This window comes from Cherax quadricarinatus, chromosome 2 (genome assembly GCF_038502225.1).
Source record: "Cherax quadricarinatus isolate ZL_2023a chromosome 2, ASM3850222v1, whole genome shotgun sequence".
NCBI lineage: Eukaryota > Metazoa > Arthropoda > Malacostraca > Decapoda > Parastacidae > Cherax > Cherax quadricarinatus.
In genome coordinates, this window is record NC_091293.1 from 31,543,747 (window position 1) to 31,566,246 (window position 22,500).

General features: G+C 41.6%; 1 protein-coding gene across 1 annotated transcript in view; it reads left to right on the plus strand.

Moving 5' to 3' along the window:
- LOC128706526 (neuronal acetylcholine receptor subunit alpha-7-like) overlaps positions 1–22,500 on the plus strand; it is a 1,070,503-nt gene that overhangs the window by 47,041 nt on the left and 1,000,962 nt on the right. The window lies entirely within an intron of this gene.

Here is a 22,500-nt window from a genome sequence, read left to right on the forward strand (position 1 = left end):
CCTGACAGGTATTCTCTGATCCATTGCAGTGCCTTTCCTGTTATGTGTGCCTGATCCTCTAGCTTTTGCAGTAACCTCTTGTGAGGAACTGTGTCGAAGGCCTTCTTGCAGTCCAAAAATATGCAGTCGATCCACCCCTCTCTCTCTTGTCTCACTTCTGTCACCTTGTCATAAAACTCTAGTAGGTTTGTGACACAGGATTTTCCTTCCCTGAAACCGTGCTGGTTGTCAATTATACACTTGTTTCTTTCCAGGTGCCCCACCACTCTCCTCCTGATGATCTTCTCCATGACCTTGCATACTATACACGTTAGTGATACAGGTCTGTAGTTTAGTGCCTCATGTCTGTCTCCCTTTTTAAAAATTGGGACTACATTTGCCATTTTCCATACCTCAGGGAGTTGCCCAGTTTCAAGTGATGTGTTGAAGATCTTTGTTAATGGCTCACACAATATCTCTGCTCCCTCTTTAAGGACCCATGGAGAGATGTTGTCTGGTCCCACCGCCTTTGAGGTGTCAAGTTCGCATAGCAGCTTCTTCACCTCCTCCTTGGTTATATGTACCTCATCCAGCACTTGCGGGTGTGCCCCCCTGTTCTGATTTCCTGGAGTCCTACTGGGTTCCACTGTAAATACCTCTTTAAATCTTGTGTTGAGCTCCTGACATACCTCTCGGTCGTTTCTTGTGAATTCCCCATCACCCTTCCTCAGTCTGATTACCTGGTCCTTGACTGTTGTTTTCCTCCTGATGTGGCTGTACAACAGCTTCGGGTCAGTCTTTACTTTTGATGCTATGTCATTTTCATATTGTCTCTGAGCCTCCCTTCTTATCTGTGCATATTCGTTTCTGGCTCTTAAGCTGATTTCTTTATTTTCCTGAGTTCTCTGTGTTCTGTACCTTTTCCATTCTCTAGTACACCTAGTTTTTGCCTCCCTACACCTTTGGGTGAACCAAGGACTCGTTCTGTTCTTCCCATTATTTCTGTTTCCCTTGGGAACAAACCTCTCCTCTGCCTCCTTGCATTTTGTTGCTACATAGTCCATCATTTCTTGTACTGGTTTTCCTGTCAGTTCCCTCTCCCACTGAATGTCTTGAAGGAAGTTCCTCATGCCTGAGTAATTCCCCCTTTTGTAGTTTGGTTTTTCCCAGCCTATTCCTGCTACTCTCTCCACTTGGAGCTCAACTATGTAGTCGAAGCACAGAACCACATGATCACTAGCTCCCAGAGGCCTTTCATACATGATACCCTCGATGTCCGAACTACTCATGGTGAATACAAGGTCCAGTCTTGCTGGTTCATCCTCTCCTCTCTCTCTGGTAGTGTCTTTAACATGTTGATGCATGAGGTTTTCCAGTACCACATCCATCATCTTGGCTCTCCATGTTTCGGGACCCCCATGGGGCTCCAGGTTTTCCCAGTCAATCTCCTTGTGATTGAAGTCACCCATAACTAGTAACTTTGCTCCTCCCATGTGTGCTCTCCTGGCCACCTCGGCTAGTGTGTCGATCATTGCTCTGTTGCTCTCATCATATTCTTCTCTTGGCCTCCTGCAGTTCTGTGGTGGGTTGTACATTACTGCAATTATCACCTTATGTCCCTCAGACTGGATTGTTCCTACTAAGTAGTCCCTTTCGCCCATGCCATCCATTCCTTCCATTTTCTCAAAATCCCACTGGTTTTTAATGAGCAGTGCAACTCCTCCTCCCCCTCTCCTCCCTCTGTCTTTCCTGAGGATTTGGTATCCGGATGGAAAGATTGAATCTGTTATTATTCTGGTGAGTTTTGTTTCTGTGAGTGCTATTATGTCTGGGGATGTCTCTTTGATTCTTTCGTGCCACTCCTCATACTTGTTTGTTATTCCATCTGCATTTGTATACCACACCTTCAACTTCTTTTCTAAGACTGTGGTCTGGGAGGTATATTGGGGTTGGGGAAGTGGGAGACCTGGTAAGGAACTATGGGTTGTTGCTGTAGGGGTGGAGTTTGTAATGTAGTGGGTGGGGGCATTGGATGTGGCATGGGTGTTTTGATTTAGAGTGTTTGGTTGCACTGGGGTTGACCTGGTTGGGAGGCTTCTATAGGAAGTTGTGAGGAAGGCTGCATTTGATCTTCTTCCTGGGTCTGGGATCTCCTGTCTGTCTTCTCCATCCCCTCTCTTTCCTCCTTTCGCCTTTGTAACATCTCTCTCAGTTTCTGCCTTTCTTCTTGTGATCTGTCGCGGTCGAGATACACCTTCCTGTGCCGGCATGTCCCTTAATCGTGCTTTCTCCTGCAGGATCCTGGTCCGAGTCGCTTCTGCCTTGAAGGTCACTTTCACTGGCCGGGTTCTTTTTTTTACAAACCCCCCTATTCTCCGAAAATTTTCCAGCTGGGTCATGTCGTCTTCTCCTATTGCTTTCATGATGCTTTCAATTGCTTTTTTTTCCCCTTGTTTTCTTGCTTCATATGTTTCCCCTTCAGCTTCCTGGAGCCCATACACGAAGACTGACCTCACCCTTTCATTCTCCCACTGCTTATCCCTGTGTATCCCCTCATTTAATTTGGTTTCCTGCACTGCAGCTTTCCTTTCTTCAGTTTCACTGGCTAATGTACTTGGGCTCAGTGGCCTGTCATTTTCCCTTCTCGGCTTTCCTTGGGCTCTGTTGTTGTCTGTTAGGGCCTCCACATAAAGCTTAGCTCTTTCATTTACTACAGTCTCCTCTGATAGAGCCTCCCCATGCAGTTGTGCCCCTTCTTTCCCTACAGTCCCCTTATTTGTGGCTAAGGTAGCAGTCTCTGTTGTCAATCCCAAAATGTTCTTTAGTTCTTTAGGCTGTTTCAGATTTTTCAGTTCCTCTTCTAAACTCTGTATCCTAGCCTCTGCTGCTTTGACATGCACCTCCCACTTCCTGCTTTCCATATCTATCCTCTCTTCCATTCTCATGCTAATTTCTTCTAGTTTCTTTTCCCATTCATGATCCCTTTTTATGAGCTCTGCTGTCCAATCTTCCTTTGCAGCTTCCTCCTCCTGTCCCTTGGTTTTTCTTGTTGCTCTCTGACAACCCATTTTTGTTTTATCCTGATTGCCTCAGAGTGGGAAACCTATGTAGTTCTGTATGTTAGGTTAGTAGTGTGTATGTCAGAGTGTGGGGGGGGGAGGTAATGGAGGAACTGTGGCTATGTGGGAGAGGAGTGGGGAGGGGTCGGGAGGGTCTGGGTGAACGGGGGAGGGGAAGGTGAACGAGGGAGGGGAGGGATCAGGGGAAGAAGTGAGTTGTCGGTGGTGAGGGGGGGGGAGTGTATGTGTGAGTCTGGATATGTGTGTGTGTGTGTGTGTGAGTCTGGATATGTGTGTGTGTGTGTGTGTGAGTCTGGATATGTGTGTGTGTGTGTGTGTGTGTGTAATCTTGTGTGGAATTATGTGTGGGTTTATTATGTACTGAAAGGTAGGTGGCTTGTGGGTTGTAGTGTAGTCTCAGTGGTCCTTTCTGCCCACAACTTCTTGTGACCTGACCCCCAACCTCCTGGGGCTTGACCGGCACGTATTTACAGTGTGTGTGTGTGTGTGTGGGGGGGGGGGAGGTATGCGGGGAGATACTGTTAATACATACAGTAATTCTGGGTTATAAAGAGCGATAATTGCTACTAGGGTCTAAAGCTTCAATAAGTGTCTGCCCTTGTGTGTGTGTGTTAGGGAGGGATGGTTAGGGGGGGGTAGATCCATTATACCTCTGTGTTCTGTCTTTCCTGGAAATGCTACACTCTTCGCTTATTGTCCTTTCTGGATTTAAGTATCAATTATTGCTGTTATTATCCTATTCCTTGTTCACGTTTAGAGAGGACTTCCTAGCTTCCTAAGTATTCTTACTACTAATAACTACTGTAATAGCTTGCAGGAGTGAGTGACCCGTATCTAACAGCGATGCAAGGCCAAGCCAAGCCACGCCTGCGACATGCAAACCACAATATAGGTGATACTTGCGCTGGCAACGGTCGTGCCAAGTTGCCACATGCTGATGACGTAGTCGTACGTAGCATAAATCCCTATTTTGGAGATCCTTCATCCGTGATGATTATAACCACATGTGCTCATACATCCCTCGTTCCTCACGCGATTTCACTTTTCACTTATGATATTATACACTTCACATTATATATACTTCACTTTATATGTATAATGGCACACAACCTGTCGTGACGTCACTGCTTCAGGCCTACCGCTGCCTAGTAGACCAAAACGATTGGATAATTTTGGATAATGGATAATTTCAGGCTTTCTCACGACTTTTTCTAACTAATAACTTTAGCTATCACTCGTATTATTGCTCACTGACGATGACACTACCACTGATTACTGTTAGCAGTCACTGCAGCCTTAAAAACACTAGGATTCTCGGAGCCTTGTGTGCCCACGTCTGCACCCACGTGTGTGTGTGTTTGTGTGTGCGTGTTTGTGTGTGTGTGTGTGTGTGTGTGTGTGTGTGTGTGTGTGTGTGTGTGTGTGTGTGTGTGTGTGTGTGTGTGTATGTGTACTCACCTATTTGTACTCACCTATTTGTGGTTGCAGGGGTCGAGTCACAGCTCCTGGCCCCGCCTCTTCGCTGATTGCTACTAGGTCCTCTCTCTCCCTGCCCCATGAGCTCTATCATACCTCGCCTTAAAACTATGTATGGTTCCTGCCTCCACCACATCACTTTCTAAGCTATTCCATGGCCTGACTACTCTATGACTGAAGAAATACTTTCTAACATCCCTTTGATTCATCTGAGTCTTCAACTTCCAATTGTGACCTCTTGTGTCTGTGTCCCATCTCTGAAACATCCCGTCTTTGTCCACCTCGTCTATTCCGCGCAGTATTTTATATGTCGTTATCATGTCTCCCCTGACCCTCCTGGCCTCCAGTGTCGTCAGGCCGATTTCCCTCAACCTTTCTTCATAGGACAATCCCCGTAGCTCTGGGACTAGTCTTGTTGCAAACCTTTGTGTGTGTGTGTTTGTGTGTGTGTGTGTGTACTCACCTAGTGTGTGTGTGTGTGTGTGTGTGTGTGTGTGTGTGTGTGTGTATGTGTGTGTGTGTGTGTGTGTGTGTGTGTGTGTGTGTGTGTGTGTGCGTGTGTGTGTGTGTGTGTATGAATATGTGTGTGTGTGTGTGTGTGAATCCAGCGTCTACAGACATATGTTTACTCCCTGCACACTGACAGAGAATACCGCCAGTGGTGAAGCTGCCGTGGGATGCTGCATATCAAGTAACATACAGAGGAATTAATATTCTGGTAGGGGTGTAATAGGGCTTAGAATACCGCCCATGTTGATAGCATTGTGTGATGCTAGGGGATAAAGCCATACATAATTGGATAACGTTGAGCATCGTTGGGAATATGGCTTAGAATATTGCCACTGATGATAATAGATTATCATGTGGGAAACTAAGCTCATGAATAAGGAACTCCTCTTCTGAAACAAGATGATGATCTCAACGTGTGTGAGAGAACAGAGAGCAGTATTTTGGAGTATATGTAGGTTAGCTGTTAGGTTTAAATCCAGTTGACTCCTCGATGGTCACTAGAGCAGAAATTTATCTTAGCACTGACAATGATTATAAACGGTTGCAGTCATAGCCATAATTTTTAAAGGGGTGGACCAGTAAGCCAGCAGAAGGCGTCGGTCAGATGATCAACAGCCCCTGCTGCGGGCCGTCATATGGCTAATACCCGAATCAGGAAGCACTTCTCCTGTTTCCTGACAAATTTTATCTAACCTAAAGTAACCGACAATGAAAAACACTTTTTTATATAAAAAACACTGAGAGAAAAACATCTTGCGAAGTACTTATCCTGTTTTTGTATAAGAATCATTAATTTCTTTGATCAAGAGAATTTAGGACAATTAAAATGAAAAATGAAAAAAATAAGAGTAATGAGAAATAAATATCCATAATAAAAAGAAATGCCATTTCAAGACATTATCTTCCCAAATTAGTAAAAGTTTCATAATACAGGAAACGATCTCGAAATACATGTATTTAGTATTACTGAGACATTTTCGTTAATTTTCTCTCACATAATTAACCACTTCTATAAACCAACATCAAGGAAAACTAAATGGAACAATTCCGTATTTCAGCCTTCTGGTGGCCTGGTGGTTAACGCTCTCGCTTCACACGGTGAGGGCCTGGGTTCGATTCCCAGCCAGAGTAGAAACATTGGACGTGTTTCTTTCCACCTGTTGTCTATGTTCCCCATCAGTAAAATGGGTACCTGGGTGTTAGTCGACTGGTGTGGGTCGCATCCTGGGACACTGACCTAAGGAGGCCTGGTCACAGACCGGGCCGCGGGGGCGTTGACCCCCGGAACTCTCTCCAGGTAATCCAGATCTAAAATATTCTGTAAAGGATTTACCCAAGAGTTGGGTTTAAAATGCCTCTTTCAACTTTATTAAAAACATGTCACCATGAAAGGTTCATATGGCCATTATTTCTGCAAGGAAAAAGGATTACTATATATTTATAATGTCAAGAAATTTTTAATCAATTTTTTTCGTCGCCAGAAAGCATTCTTCAAAACTTTTCCGTAGATTTAGTTTACAAATATGTTCTAAAAAAATAAACATTTGTATTAAAATACAACAAATAATTTTATTTCTGAGTATTTTTTTGCATTGCCAAGAAGAGTTTATTAACATGTTCCAAAAGTAAGAAATGGTTGCTAAGAATTTAAAAAAAAAATCCTCATCTTCGGGTCTTTTTTTCCCGGATATTACTTTGTTCTGCTCCGTGGCCAGGTTATTGATGGCACATTGTGGGTGGCCAAATAAATGTATAATCAGAGGAAACATGATAAAACTTCAGCCTTCACACACAAACTCTCTCTCTCTCTCTCTCTCTCTCTCTCTCTCTCTCTTTTTTTTTTTTTTTTTTTTTTTTTTTTTTTTTTTTTTTTTTTTTTTTTTTTACACAGGGTTTGACAAGGTTAAGGATCCCTAGCTTTATTGACAGCTATTTACAGGTTAAGGATTCCTAACTTTATTGGCAAGCTAAGAGCTGTTACCTACATCAGCTCATTTGAAAGCATTTTTATTGTTATGAGACATACAAGTAGGGAACAGGATGAAGTTGGAGCCATCTGTGGGCCAGCATTTTCATTTGATCAACTGACGTTATCTCGTTGACATCATTATGCTGTACGAATGTGTTCCATACTCGAGTCATCCTGGGTATGTAAGATCTCAGATGGAGTGATGTTCTGGAGAAGGGTACAGCCAGAGTGAAGTTGCTGCTTTCTGCCCGTCTTGTGGCATAAAAGCTTGTTTCACGCTGTCCTCGAAGTGGATCCAAGTGTGGTATTTTGACAATATTGGCCTTGTACATAACAGTAAGGCCACCCACATCCCTCCTATGTTGAAGGCTCTGCTGAAATGACAGATCTATCCAGGATGGGTCCAGGCGAGAGATGAGACGTCTTGCTCTGTTCTCTACTCTGTCAAGCAGTCGCAGATGAGAGGGGGGGCAGGCAAACCAAGAAAGTGGAGCATACTCAAGGTGTGAGCGTACTTGTGCCTCGTACAGGATCTTGCAACCCCTACTGTCAAGCAGATGCGAGATACGGCGAAGTGCTGTAAGCTTCCTGGCTGCCTTGTTTGCAAGATTTACAACATGGTTCTTCATGGTTAGTTTGGAGTCAAATTTCACCCCAAGGATATCAACTTCTTCTCCAGGTGCCAACATCGTTCCATTCATCCTTACTACTGCACCAGCATTACCATCATGGTGCCTAGAGACGATCATCATTTGCGTTTTCTCAGGTGCAAATGTTACTTGCCATCTATTTCCCCAAGCTGATATAGCTCTCAGCTGGTGATTGATGTAGCTTAGAGCAGCTGGCATTTCTTCTCTTGGATAAGTGAATGTCAGTGTACAGTCGTCTGCATATGCATGTGATTCTGGGATGAGATGAAGAAGGTCGTTGAAGTAGACATTCCATAACAGTGGACCCAGCACACTTCCTCTCTCTCTCTCTCTCTCTCTCTCTCTCTCTCCCTCTCTCTCTCACATACACACAAACTTTTTCTTTTTACACAGGGTTTGACAAGGTTAGGTTAAGGATTCCTAGCTTTATTGATAAGCTATTTACAGATAAAAGATTCCTAACTTTATTGACAAGCAAAGAGCTGTTACCTTCATCAGCTCATTTGAAAACATTTTTATTGTTATGAGATATACAAGTAGGGAAGAGGATGATGTTGGAGCCATCTGTGAGCCAGCATTTTCATTTGACCACCTAACTTTATCTCGTTAACATCATAATGCTGTACGAATGTATTCCATACTCGAGTAATCCAGGGGATAAATGATCTCAGATGAAGTGATGTTCTGGAAAAGAGTACAGCCAGAGTGAAGTTGCTGCTTTCTGCTAGTCTTGTGGAACAGAAACTTGATTCTCGCTGTCCTCGAAGTGGAGCCAATGTTGGCCTTGTACATAACAGTAAGGCCACCCACATCCCTCCTGTGTTGAAGGCTCTACTGAAATGACAGATCTATCTAGGGTGGGTCCAGGCGAGAGATGAGACATCTTCTGTTCTCTACTCTGTTAAGCAGTCGCACATGAGATGGGGGGCAGGCAAACTAAAAAAAAAAGGCGGATACTCAAGGTGTGAGCATACTTGTGCCTCGTACAGAATGTTGCAACCCCTACTGTCAAGCAGATGCGAGATACGGCGGAGTGCTGTAAGCTTCCTGGCTGCCTTGTTTGCAAAATTTACAACGTGGTTCATCATGGTCAGTTTGGAGTCAAATTTCGCCCCAAGGATATCAACTTGTCTCTCTCTCTCTCTCTCTCTCTCTCTCTCTCTCTCTCTCTCTCTCTCTCTCTCTCTCTCTCTCTCTCTCTCTCTCTCTCTCTCTCTCTCTCTCTCTCTCTCTCTCACACACACACAAACACACATTATTGACTCTCAGTAACAATAAAATCATTAAGGTGATGAGAGTAACTAGAAGTATAGGCACTAAATGACTGGATATAAGGCTGGAGTGAGGGATTATAGACGAAGTGAATTAAATCAGATATTTAAGAGAGAATACATCGGTAAGTGATCTTCGAAAGACCGGGTGAACCATAAGATAGGTGAAGGGAAAATAAAAGTGGCTAGTCTGCTGATGCATTGTCGGAAAAAAAGCTCATCTACGGAGGGAAGAAAAGAAGCTTATCCATGGAAGGTAAAAAAGAGGAGAAACGTCCCAGAGTTCAGTGGCGCTAACACTTTTATAAGAGCGTCAAGTATAGGGTTTGAACGATGCAGCAAGAAAGAAGATGGAGGCAGAGGAAATGTCATGGATGAAAGCCGTGTATGGTATGCCTCTAATTACTTCGTTCCGTACGCTACTGCGTAGCAAACGGATGAAGTAATTAGAAGACTGTGCACAAACAACCCCCATTTAGGAGAGGGACAGTAATGACGAAGTATTGGTGCGATTTAGATCATTGACAAGTCATACTACAGCGAAAAAGGATAGAATTTATAGGAGAGAGGACGGGGAAGAAGGAAGAGGTAAGGGAAAAGGAAGTAGTGATTTTGGTGGAGGGCATAGAATAACTGCAGAGCTGGTAGTAGTAGTAGTAGTAGTAGTAGGAAAGGTAGCAGCAGTGGTAGTAGCAGTAGTAGTAGTAGAAGTAGTAACAGAAAAGGTTGCAGCAGTGGTAATAGCAGTACAAGTAGTAGTAGTAGTAAAGGTAGCAGCAGTGGTAGTAGTAGTAGCAGTGGAAAAGTAGTGACAGTGGAAGTAGTAGTAATAGTAAAGGTGGCAGCAATGGTAGTAGTAGCAGTAGTAGTTTTAAGGTAGCAGCTGCGGTAGTAACAGTAGTAGTAATGAAAGTAATAGTAGTAATAGTCGTAGTAGTAGTAGTAGAAAAGGTAGCAGCAGTGGTAGTAGTAGTAGAGGTAGAAGTAGTAGTAGTAGTAGTAGTAGTAGTAGTAGTAGTAGCAGTAGAAGTAGTAATGGTGAAGAAGTAGTAATGAAAGAGCCAGTAGTAGCGGTCACAACTGAACAAAAAACAAATCAGAAAGTCACGTAAGAGAGCGGGAGGAGAGAGAAGAAAGAAGGAAATAGAGTAGTTGTTGTTGTAGCTGTAGTAGTAGTGGTAGCAGAAGTGGTTATAATAGTAGTAGTAGTGATGGTAGTGTCAGTAGTGTTACTGTGTACTTGTGGTGCATACTTAGATAATCCCAGCTACTTTATAGATAGGCTTTCTTCTTGCATGCCGTCACGAGTCCCGCACATGTGTGCCGCCTGCTAGAGGCCTCCTTCTCAGTTCAAGGATAGGCTAGACTGGACAAGGCAAGGCTCCTGGGCATCTTCTCAACTCTCTTAATTATATGCTTCCAGACATCCAACGTGTGTATTTCTTACTCCAATATCTCCTCACTAACCCCCACGGCAGTAGAAGTAGAAGATCAGAGCATTTGACAAAGTAATAAGAAAGGTAGGCATCAACAGAGACAAAGCCAGAACCAGAATGAATGTTAGGAATGTTGTGTATAAGTGATGCCTCATGTGCAACATCTGGGTATCTTTATTGTAGACGTTTCGCTATCCAGTGGCTTTATCAAATCAAATTCCAGGACATAATTTGAAGACTGTGGAACTATATACAGAAGATGAGGTAATCAGTCCCTCAGCTATGGAGTTGGTGCGAAGAGCACCGTAGTCGTTGAGGTTCTGGAACAGAGGCAAGGAGCCTGGTGCTTATATACTAACGTCAGGTGGAAAGGGGACGTGTAGCAGACGAGGGCATAGCCAGTGAATGACGAAATGTCTACTATAAAGATATCCAGATGTTGCACATGTGTCATAATTTCATCTTGTCGGTATTGTATACCATTCTTGTACAACTTGTCAGACACTGCGACATCATGGAATCTTGATTCAGAGGACATGTACATAACCTTCTTCGCGGCTACGACAACTACTACTGCAACTAACCCATCTCTTTGGGTAGGACCTACTTCCACTGGAAAATCCCGCCTACCAGTGACTATACCCTCGTCTGCTACACGTCCCCTTTCCACCTGACGTTAATATATAAGCGCCAGGCTCCAGAACCTCCACGACTACGGTGCTCTTCGCACCAACTCCAAGGCTGAGGGATTGATTACCTTATCTTCTGTATACAGTTCCACTGCATTGAAATTATGTCCTGGAATTTGTATTTATAAAATCACTGGATGGCGAAGAGTCTACAATAAAGATACCCAGATGTTGCACATGTGTTTTAATTTCATCTTCTCGGTATTGTATACCAGTCTTGTACAAAGTGATGCCTCGACGAGACGGTATCTGTGAAGACTAGAAGGGTAGATAGTTTTGGCAGTGGATCAGTTATTAGGATGATTGTCATCTCTAACTTGGCAGAGAAGAGCATTGCTGGTGTCGGCAAAGCTAAGACTTGTTTTGTGCTCTTTACACCTGTCAGAAATGATGCCAGGTTTATGAATTTTAGAAAGATCATTGAAATATGCTTGGGAGGGGACAAATAACACGGAAACGTTCAACAATATCAGAGTCAAAAGGTCGGATATTAGAATGTAAAGTTTAGGGAAAAATGTTCTGCTTACGCGATCAAGAAGGTTGGAAACAAGGGTTTAGAGATGGGCAAGTTGGCAGCATTGGGCCTGCACCATGCAAGAACCACTGTTCAAGTCCACTTCCAGTATTCTGTTTATTCACTGACTGAGGTTTTTTTACGACTTATCTCGGGATTATGGTCATTGTGGCATGAGGGATATAAGAATAGATATACCACAAAAGATTTTGGTGTTGTGGGATGAGACAATAGAGTCACAGTTGCGTTGTTTGTAAAATAAGTCTATTGTAAACTTCGTGGTCCAGTGGTGCAGTGTTTGGACTGTTACATGCAAAGGCTACATATATATATATATATATATATATATATATATATATATATATATATATATATATATATATATATATATATACATTTATATATATATATATATATATATATATATATATATATATATATATATATATACATTTATATATATATATATATATATACATTTATATATATATATATACATAATATATATATTATGTATATATATATATTATATATGTATATATATATATATATATATATATATATATATATATATATATATATATATATATATATATATATATATATATTATGCACTTAGGAGTCTGTGGAGACAAAGAACTTTGTCCTTGGAGGCAAAGAGGGGAATGTATGAGAGTATAGTTTTACCAACGCTCTTATATGGGTGTCAAGCATGGGTGATGAATGCTGCAGCGAGGACAAGGTGGAGGCAGTGGAGATGTCATGTCTGAGGGTAATGTGTGGTGTGAATATGCAGAGAACTTGTAGTTTGAAAGTTAGAGGAGGTGCGGGATTACCAAAACTGTTGTCCAGAGGGCTGAGGAAGGGCTGTTGAGGTGGTTCGGACATGTAGAGAGAATGATGGCAAAACAGAATGACTTCAAGAGTGCATCAGTCTGTAGTGGAAGGAAGGCGGGTAGGGTGGGTCGGCCTAGAAAGGTTGGAGGGTAAGGAGGCTTTTAGTGAGGGCTTGGACTTCCAACAGGCATGCGAGCTAGCGTGATGGGAGTGAATGGAGACAAATACGTTTTTAATATTATGTGCGTTGATGTGGAGCAAAGCAACATTTGAGTGTCAAGGTCAGGGAGGCCGGACTTGAGTCCTGGAGATGGGAAGTACAGTGCCTGCACTCTGAAGGAGGGGTGTTAATGTTGCAGTTTAAAAACTGTAGTGTAAAGCACCCTTCTGGCAAGACAGTGATGGAGTGAATGATGGTGAAAGTTTTTCTTTTTTGGGCCACCCTGCCTTGGTGGGAATCGGCCAGTGTGATAATAATAAAAAAATAATATATTATATATACATATATATTATATATGTATATAATATTATATATATATATATATATATATATATATATATATATATATATATATATATATATATATATATATATACATATATATATATACATATATATATATATATATATATATATATATATATATATATATATATATATATATATATATATTTATATATATATATATTTATTTTATTTTTATTATTATCACACTGGCCGATTCCCACCAAGGCAAGGTGGCCCAAAAAAAGAAAAACTTTCACTATCATTCACTCCATCACTGTCTTGCCAGAAGGGTGCTTTACACTACAGTTTTTAAACTGCAACATTAACACCCCTCCTTCAGAGTGCAGGCACTGTACTTCCCATCTCCAGGACTCAAGTCCGGCCTGCCGGTTTCCCTGAACCCCTTCATAAATGTTACTTTGCTCACACTCCAACAGCACGTCAAATATTAAAAACCATTCGTCTCCATTCACTCCTATCAAACACGCTCACGCACGCCTGCTGGAAGTCCAAGCCCCTCGCACACAAAACCTCCTTTACCCCCTCCCTCCAACCTTTCCTAGGCCGACCCCTACCCCGCCTTCCTTCCACTACAGACTGATGCACTCTTGAAGTCACTCTGTTTCGCTCCATTCTCTCTACATGTCCGAACCACCTCAACAACCCTTCCTCCGCCCTCTGGACAACAGTGTTGGTAATCCCGCACCTCCTCCTAACTTCCAGACTACGAATTCTCTGCATTATATTCACACCACACATTGCCCTCAGACATGACATCTCCACTGCCTCCAGCCTTGTCCTCGCTGCAACATTCATCACCCATGCTTCACACCCATATAAGAGCGTTGGTAAAACTATGCTCTCATACATTCCCCTCTTTGCCTCCAGGGACAAAGTTCTTTGTCTCCACAGACTCCTAAGTGCACCACTCACCCTTTTCCCCTCATCAATTCTATGATTCACCTCATCTTTCATAGACCCATCCGCTGACACGTCCACTCCCAAATATCTGAATACATTCACCTCCTCCATACTCTCTCCCTCCTATCTGATATCCAATCTTTCATCACCTAATCTTTTTGTTATCCTCATAACCTTACTCTTTCCAGTATTCACTTTCAATTTTCTTCTTTTGCACACCCTACCAAATTCATCCACCAATCTCTGCAACTTCTCTTCAGAATCTCCCAAGAGCACAGTGTCATCAGCAAAGAGCAACTGTGACAACTCCCACTCTATGTGTGATTCTTTATCTTTTAACTCCACGCCTCTTGCCAAGACCCTCGCATTTACTTCTCTTACAACCCCATCTATAAATATATTAAACAACCACGGTGACATCACACATCCTTGTCTAAGGCCTACTTTTACTGGGAAATAATTTCCCTCTTTCCTACATACTCTAACTTGAGCCTCACTATCCTCATAAAAACTCTTCACTGCTTTCAGTAACCTACCTCCTACACCATACACCTGCAACATCTGCCACATTGCCCCCCTATCCACCCTGTCATAGGCCTTTTCCAAATCCATAAATGCCACAAAAACCTCTTTAGCCTTATTTAAATACTGTTCACTTATATGTTTCACTGTAAACACCTGGTCCACACACCCCACTACCTTTCCTAAAGCCTCCTTGTTCATCTGCTATCCTATTCTCCGTCTTACTCTTAATTCTTTCAATAATAACTCTACAATACACTTTACCAGGTGTACTCAACAGACTTATCCCCCTATAATTTTTGCACTCTCTTTTGTTCCCTTTGCCTTTATACAAAGGAACTATGCATGCTCTCTGCCAATCCCTAGGTACCTTACCCTCTTCCATACATTTATTAAATAATTGCTCCAACCACTCCAAAACTATATCCCCACCTGCTTTTAACATTTCTATCTTTATCCCATCAATCCCAGCTGCCTTACCCCCTTTCATTTTACCTACTGCCTCACGAACTTCCCCCACACTCACAACTGGCTCTTCCTCACTCCTACAAGATGTTATACCTCCTTGCCCTCTACACGAAATCCCAGCTTCCCTATCTTCATCAACATTTAACAATTCCTCAAAATATTCCCTCCATCTTCCCAATACCTCTAACTCTCCATTTAATAACTCTCCTCTTCTATTTTTAACTGACAAATCCATTTGTTCTCTAGGCTTCCTTAACTTGTTAATCTCACTCCAAAACTTTTTCTTATTTTCAACAAAATTTGTTGATAACATCTCACCCACTCTCTCATTTGCTCTCTTTTTACATTGCTTCACCACTCTCTTAACCTCTCTCATTTTCTCTACATACTCTTCCCTCCTTGCATCACTTCTACTTTGTAAAAACTTCTCATATGCTAACTTTTTCTCCCTTACTACTCTCTTTACATCATCATTCCACCAATCGCTCCTCTTCCCTCCCGCACCCACTTTCCTGTAACCACAAACTTCTGCTGAACACTCTAACACTACATTTTTAAACCTACCCCATACCTCTTCGACCCCATTGCCTATGCTCTCATTAGCCCATCTATCCTCCAATAGCTGTTTATATTTTTCCCTAACTGCCTCCTCTTTTAGTTTATAGACCTTCACCTTTCTCTTCCCTGATGCTTCTTTTCTCCTTGTATCCCATTACCTTTTACTCTCAGTGTAGCTACAACTAGAAAGTGATCTGATATATCTGTGGCTCCTCTAAAAATATGTACATCCTGAAGTCTACTGAACAGTCTTTTATCTACCAATACATAATCCAACAAACTACTGTCATTTCGATATACATCATATCTTGTATACTTATTTATCCTCTTTTTCTTAAAATATGTATTACCTATAACTAAACCCCTTTCTATACAAAGTTCAATCAAAGGGCTCCCATTATCATTTACACCTGGCACCCCAAACTTACCTACCACACCCTTTCTAAAAGTTTCTCCTACTTTAGCATTCAGATCCCCTACCACAATTACTCTCTCACTTGGTTCAAAGGCTCCTATACATTCACTTAACATCTCCCAAAATCTCTCCCTCTCCTCTGCATTCCTCTCTTCTCCAGGTGCATACACGCTTATTATGACCCACTTCTCGCATCCAACCTTTACTTTAATCCACATAATTCTTGCATTTACACATTCATATTCTCTTTTCTCCTTCTATAACTGATCATTCAACATTACTGCTACCCCTTCCTTTGCTCTAACTCTCTCAGATACTCCAGATTTAATCCCATTTATTTCCCCCCACCGAAACTCCCCTACCCCCTTCAGCTTTGTTTCGCTTAGGACCAGGACATCCAACTTCTTTTCATTCATAACATCTGTTCAATCATCTGTTTCTTGTCATCTGCACTACATCCACGCACATTGGTATATATATATACCAGAGCTTTATCCCAGGTCTGGTATATATATATATATATATATATATATATATATATATATATATATATATATATATATATATATATACATATATACAACTGTCAGACACTGCAGCATCATGGGATCTTGTTACAAAGAATTCTTCAACACTTGTTCAACCTTTGGACGAAGACCTACTTCGACTAGTGGATGGTACCACTATGACCCCGCCTCCATCTGCTTCACGTCACCTCACTACAGTATATAAGCCACGTCTACGGCCCTATGCTGTACATTCTACAAGATTGATGGACTGAACACATCGACTCCAGGTTGAGGGACTGATTACCTCATTCTCCTCCTCTCCTTACGCCTTCCTCTTTGTATTGGACTGATGAAGCCACTGTGTGGCGAAACGTTTCCTGAATAAAGATTCCCATATGCTGCATAAGTGTCTCAATCTTCAACTCATCACATCACATCACATATATATATATATATATATATATATATATATATATATATATATATATATGTATATATATATATATATATATATATATATATATATATATATATATATATATATATATATATATATATATATATATATATAGGGGTGTTAATGTTGCAGCTTAAAAACTGTAGTGTAAAGCACCCTTCTGGCAAGACAGTGATGGAGTGAATAATGGTGAAAGTTTTTCTTTTTAAGGGCCACCCTGCCTTGGTGGGAATCGGCCAGTGAGATAAAAAAAATATATATATATATATATATATATATATATATATATATATATATATATATATATATATATATATATATATACCTGAGCTGGGATCCAGCTCTGGTGTAAATTGTGGGCCACATTGCCTCGAAATTGATAAAAAGGCTTCAAGGAAGAATATTTGGATTTCTTCCTGAAGCCGTTTGAATATTCCACTTTCCCTACCACCCCATCTTTTCATTCTTTTTTACCAGTAGGTATATTTTATTATATAACACGGTATAAAAGATTTAAGAGATACATTGGTGATATCAAGATGGCAATATACAGTACACAAGGTGAGAGATACATGTCTAGTACATATTGTTGCATGTATGTCACTGATTATAATGCGAAATTCTCATCCAACTCCTCAGAGCTGGGGCGCGTGCCCAAAATGCAGCGATGAGTCGCTGGAACAGAGAACTAGCTGCCCTGGGATCCCTAATTACCCTGATGAGCGTTTTGCCCAGCTCCTTAACGAACTTAGATGCACTCTTTTCCCATGAGCCAAGGCTCTCCAAGCCTGTAAGAACAAACATATAATGATGAGCAAGTTCTCCATATTTTCTAGACTTTTGGGACTCCCTGAAGCTGGCGGCTGCCCTTCCTTCCTCCCTGGTGTATTGGAGATAGGTATCAGCCAAGGTAGATGGACCTTGCCATTTGTCCAGGCTTGAAGGGTGATACCATCTGGACGCTTGTGGCTGCCATCTTTCGTATATTCAATAAGATAATTAAATCCTACCATGAAATCTCTATAAAATATAGGTATATCATTAGAGTAAATATTATTGAATCAGTAGATCAAATATAACAAGGATGCCTTGAGGCCTAGTGGACGGGTGTCTCTCTCTCTCTCGCTCACTTTCCTTCCTCGAGAAAATAAGTCGTCAGAACAAGTCCAGCAGCGTAAACATAACCTTCAGCCAGGAAGATAATTCGTGGACGACCCTGCCATTGTTTCACCAGTTGCTTGACCCCATTGTTTTACCAGCTCCTTGACCCCATTGTTTTACCAGCGACTTAAACCCATTGTTCCAACAACTGTTGACCCCAGTGTTTCACCAGCTGTCTGACTCCATTGTTTCACCAGCTGCTTGACTTCGTTCTTCCAACAGCTGTTTGACCTCATTGTTTCACCAGCTGCTTGATCCCATTGTTTCACCAGTTACCTGACCCCATTGTTTCACCAGCTGCTTGACCTCACTGTTCCACCAGCAGCCTGACCCCATTGTTTCTCCAGGTGCTTGACCCCATATCCGACAGCTGCTCGACCTCATTGTTCCACCAGCTGCTTGACACCATTGTTCCCACAGCTGCTTGACCCCATTGTTTCACCAGCTGCTTCATCCCATTGTTCCAGCAGCTGCTTGACCCCCAATATTGTACAGCTGCTTGACTCCAGTGTTACACCATCTGCTTGATCTCATTCTTCCACCAGTTGCTTAACCCCCATTATTGTACCAGCTGCTTGACCCTATTGTTCTACCAGCTGCTTGACCCTATTGTTCTACCAGCTGCTTGACCCTATTGTTCTACCAGCTGCTTGACCCTATTGTTCTACCAGCTGCTTGACCCTATTGTTCTACCAGCTGCTTGGCCAGACTGTCCCAGCTGTTAAATAATTAAATGAGTCATCGAGTTATGGTCTTCTTGTCTCTCACTGAATCTTACTATGTTCCTGGCTACTCTAGCATGTTCACGCCCGACCCTCCCATGCATGCCTAGTCACCACGTTCTAAATGTATGGTGTATAATACCGACAAGATGAAGAAATAGACACATATGCAACTTCTGTGTATTTTTATTTGTAGATGTTTCGCCAACCAGTAGCTTTATTAATGCAATAAAATGATATAATGTGAAGAATGTAGAATTATACAAATGATGAGGCAATCAGTCCCTCAGTCTTGGAGCTGATGAAGAGCACCAGTATTGTGTTGATAAAGCCGCAGGTTGACGGAACGTCTACAAATAAAGGTATCCAGATGTTGCACATGTGTCTTATTCTTCATCTTGTCGGTAATGTACACCATTCATGTAGAACCTGGTGACTAGTTCTGAGCAGTGTGTAAGCATTTGGATTAGTCCGACCGAAATATCCCGGCATGTTAGTGGCTTTCTTTGTACTTAACAACACTTTATAAAGTATAATCACGCATTGTAACGTTTGCAGAGAAATAACATTTGTTTGTTCGTTTGTTTGATTAACACATTTCAATTACACTGGAGGAGAAAATTAAAGGTATATACTCAATTTCGAAGACATGTTTTTAATCACCACAGGAATGGAGGGCATTATATAATACAAATTCTCGGGTTATCACAGCACAATTAATCAGTCAGTTAATTAGCTTTATTTATTAATATGCTGAACAGTATATACAAACAATTTCCACTGCGAGAGACTCCAGGGAATTTGCGAACCACTTTCAGCACTTGCTAGCTAGTAGACTAAGTCAGGGAAGGAATTATTGAGACAGAAGGAGAATGCGTGTCATTACTGCTTTTCTTTATTATGCTATCTTAGCCGCCTACGTCACGGTGTTCACAATGATCACTCGTGTCTACTCCCTGCCAAGCGCCCATAGCCGGCAAATTAACCAGAATTAACTGTTTCACCTCTGCTTTGTTCATATTCGGGGATTATAATGAAAAGTAGTGACCCTGTCACACCGAAATACGATTAAAATTGTATCCCACATCACACTACTGCTCCACCGGTTGTTTGAACCAGCTGTCTCACCACCTACTTGACCCTAATGTTCCACCAGCTGCTTCGCCGGGATGTCTCACATGTAGAAATCGGATAGCTACTGCGTAAGCTGCGACAGGCATCGCTTGTGTTGGAAATGTTGTTCATCCAGAAAAAACGTTCCAGTCTGTTAAGGGACGGGGAGAGTCGCTATGAAAAGGAATGCAGGTTCTTCCGTCTGGATAGGTGCAAATCCTCACTCCAATTCACAGAACGTTATTACCTTAGTTGCCATGACTACCACGTGAAAGGACTGCGACGCTACTGGAAAAGCAGGAACATGGCAAATGAACAGCATGATCATTTTAGACGAAAAGAGATACGAGAAGACTCTAAAAAAAAAGGAACAAACATGGAAGTGCAACAGGTGGTAAAGAGGCGCACAGCAGTAAAAGAAAGTAATCCAGTCGTGCACGCAAGAGGGTCCAGAAAACAAGTGTACAACCAACACTGGAGACAACAGGGATATATATAAGTGCTATACGAGGTGGGACATTACTAGGGGTACTAACATAACCTACACTAAACCGAAGCATCCAAAATGATGAAATATCTTTCTAATTTTCGAGCATTCAGAATATGAAATTAACTATGACAAGGTCCTGGATGATGTAGAGGATAAGCAAAATACAGATGTAGTATACACAGACTTTGCTAAAGCTTCCGACAAGTGTGACCATGGTGTAATAGCGCACAAAATACGCGATACATCTATAACTTCCTGACAAGTAGAACACAAAGAGTAATAGTAAACAGAGTAAAGTCTGGGACAGCTACTGTAAAAAGCTCTGTTCCACAAGGCACGGTACTCGCTCCCATTCTATTCCTCATCCTCATATCTGACATAGACAGAGATGTAAGCCATAACTCCGTGTCTTCCTTTGCGGATGACACCCGGATTGACATGACGGTGACCTACATCGAAGACACCGCAAGACTCCAAGCAGACATCAACCAAATCTTCAAATGGGCCACTCAAAACAATATGAAATTCAATGAAGAGAAATTTTAACTACTCAGATATGAAAAACTTGAGGAAATTAAAACTGTGTCAATGTATACGACAAATTCTAACCATACAATAGAGCTAAAAAGTAATATGAAAGACTTGGAAGTGATAATGCACCTACCGCATCTGCTAGGAAAATGATTCGATGGATAATGAGAACCTTCAAAACTATGGACGCCACGCCCATGATGATTCTCTTCAAATCGTTTGTTCTCTCTCTAGGCTGGAATACTGCTGTACACTAACAGCCCCCTTCAAGGCAGGCGAAATTGCTGACCTGGAGGGTGTATAAAGAGCTTTCACGGCACACAGAAGTACGATAAGGCACCTAAATTACTGGAAACGCTTGAAGGCCCTTGATTTGTATTCCCTGGAACGCAGGCAAGAGAGATACATGATAATATACACTTTGAAAATCCTAGAGGAATTAGTACCAAGCTTGCACACGAAAATCACTCCATATGAAAGCAAAAGACTCGGCAGGAGATGCAACATTTCCCCAATGAAAAGCAGGGGTGCCACGAGTACACTGAGAGACAACGCAATAAGTGTCCGGGGCCCAAGCCTGTTCAACTGCCTCCGAGCTGTCTTCAAGAAGGCACTGGACAAGCACCAAAAGTCAGTACCTGACCAGCCGGGTTGTGGTTCGTACATCAGATTGCGTGCGGTCACCAGTAACAGCCTGGTTGATCAGACCCTTCTTCGCCAGGAGGCATGGTCTCAGACTGAACCGCGGTTACGTTGACCCCCGAAACCCTCTCCAGGTAAACTCCAGGTAAATCAAAATGACAAATTTAGCTATAATAATGAGCTTCTTTCAAAAGGAAATGCTTTGGAGCATTTAGAAAAACATTAGCTAGGGATGTTTTGGAAGGGGAGATAATACAAAAACATTAGCTAGGGATGTTTTGGAAGGGGAGATAATACAAAAACATTAGCTAGGGATGTTTTGGAAGGGGAGATAATACAAAAACATTAGCTAGGGATGTTTTGGAAGGGGAGATAATACAAAAACATTAGCTAGGGATGTTTTGGAAGGGGAGATAATACAAAAACATTAGCTAGGGATGTTTTGGAAGGGGAGATAATACAAAATGATGATATTTACAGATGTGAAAGAATAAAGAGATCATAGGAAGAAATTATAATCTATGTGAGAGACACGTTTTGTTGTACAGAACTGTTTAATTCATCATATGAGACAGTCAAATTTCTTAATATTAAAGTGGAAGATAGGAATGTAGTAATTATCTTTGTATATATACCACCGTCAGCAACGGCTGAGAAATTCATCAATCAGATAAGGAAAGTTTTGAAAATCCCACATTAAATATTATTCTCCTCGGAGATCTCAATTTCCCAAACGTGAAATGGAAGATGATAAATGAAAGCATTGCACCAGGAATAGTTCCTGGAAGCAGGAAAACTTGAGAGATATATACCAGAGAACTAATGGGTAACTGTATAAGCTTACTTTAGACCAACAGATGACAGAATCAACTAGAAATGAAAAACACTAGATTTCATATTCATGAGCAACGAGGAATGAAAGGAACACATGAAAGACCTGGGTGTAATACTGTCATCAGACCTTTCAAAGAATACAATAAAGCAAATGCCCCAACAACTGGGAGAACGACGAGGTGGTTAATGTGAACTTTCAATACAAGAGAAATTATGCAGTGCTGACACTCTTCAAATC